The following is a 1,788-nucleotide window of genomic DNA, read 5'->3' as shown; positions in this document are numbered from 1 at the left end:
ATGCGATATTCGCCGTGGCCAACGCGCAAAGGACCATAAATCTTTCGCAGAACTTTTCTCTCGAAAACTCGCAACGTCGACTCATCAGTTGTTTATTACCTATTACCGGTTTAAATATCTTTTCATTTAAAATTATAGGTACTCTTCTATTGAATAATCAGTAAGTGTAAGTTATAAACAAATATGTCAGCTACAATACCAAACATTATCAGGAAAAGCCTACAAAAATAATAAAAAAAAAGAACTAAACAAAATAAGCCACAGCCGGGTGGTTATCGTACCGTGTGAAATACTACAAATTCGATGTGAAAGCGCAACGAAGCTCGAACAAGTGGTCAGCAGGGCAGCAACAAAAAGCACAAAGCTGATATAAAAACTATTGAGAAGAAGTAAGTAGAACAAGTAGGAATGACTCATATAGTATGTTATGCTTCTCTTGGCATTTTGTTTACCCTTCACACACCAGGTACGTTATGCCCATTGGTTGTGCGTTTGAATAAGAATAAAAAATGCTGTATGTAATTAAAGACGCAGCTGACTCTAGGTGCATAGCTGTATATGTGATTGTATATGAGTACAAAAAATATAAATAGAAATCTCTTGGAGTAAGACACTAGATTTCCACTTGAACTGCCTTAGGCAAGGATTTCTTTGGCAGCTATATACATATGTATGTACATAGCTATATTCCTTATCTGCCCTTTGCAGCATTATGCTTCATTCTTCCACGCATCCCGCCGAATCTTATACATTTCCTTACCTATTATTTAAAAAATTTTGAAACACTTAGGCAGATTTTAAATTAGCTCTTTAATAAAAAAAAAAACAATAAAAACTTTATTTTATTCAAGATATTTACATATGTATATGTTTTTCTGTTTGCTTTCTCTTCCTTTGCATTACCTTAAATGATAACTAAAAGAATGAAAATATTCTCTTATTCAGGGCGTTCTTGAACCATGTTTTAAAAGGATATTTAAATTTTTATACAAGTTATCATTTTCTCGGGCAGGCACACAAATATATATGTATATATGTATATATGTAGTATTAAGATATCTTAATAAAACTTGGTACACAGTTTCCTCGGTGACAGAAAAAGTTTGATATTGTATATAGGCGTCGGGTCCCTATACAAATCAGATTACGTTTACAAAACGCCAATAATCGAAAACCGTTATGGCAATTTAAACTTAGCCGCAAATTAAGGTACAAAACTGCTTTTTGGTGCAACCTGTGGTTTGAAAATTTTCAAAAAGCAGGCGAAGCCCCGTTGTAGAGGACAAAACAGGACGATAACTTTATCCACTCCCCATATAACGATTTTGTTAAAAACTACTAAAAATTAGTGATGGGCGATGTTGTGACTTTAAAGGAACACTGCTACTTGTGACTGTGATTTTGTAGTAGCAGTGATTTTAGAATGTGACTGTGACTGTAATAAAAATTGTAACAGACAAAGACCAATAAAGCAGAACAAAATTTTTTCCTTTTTTCATTCAGGTACACTGTACATATTTATTAGAATAAACAGAAATTAACATAGTAAATTCATTTTTCGAAAATCACCAAATACAAAATATATATGTACATAAAAGATAAAATTAAATAGTGTTAAAAATATTTACATTAAATGAAAAAGATGGCCTAAATATTAAGTTTATAAATATTTTCCATTTGTATTCAAAAACAACAATATTTCAGTATTCCTTTCGCTTAATCTGGACCAACGATCACATACAATTTGTCCCGCTTTGGAAAAAATTCTCTCGCAAGGAACGGAGGAGG

At 32.4% G+C, this 1,788-nt stretch overlaps 1 protein-coding gene across 4 annotated transcripts in view; it reads right to left on the bottom strand.

Moving 5' to 3' along the window:
- Nucleotides 1-1,788, bottom strand: part of LOC108968088 — a 133,693-nt gene that overhangs the window by 116,987 nt on the left and 14,918 nt on the right. The window lies entirely within an intron of this gene.

This window comes from Bactrocera latifrons, unplaced genomic scaffold (genome assembly GCF_001853355.1).
Source record: "Bactrocera latifrons isolate USDA-ARS-PBARC rearing strain unplaced genomic scaffold, ASM185335v1 scaffold_200, whole genome shotgun sequence".
In the NCBI taxonomy this organism is placed as follows: Eukaryota; Metazoa; Arthropoda; class Insecta; order Diptera; family Tephritidae; genus Bactrocera; species Bactrocera latifrons.
The sequence above is the reverse complement of the archived record's forward strand: the minus strand, read 5'-3'. Positions and strand labels throughout refer to the sequence as shown.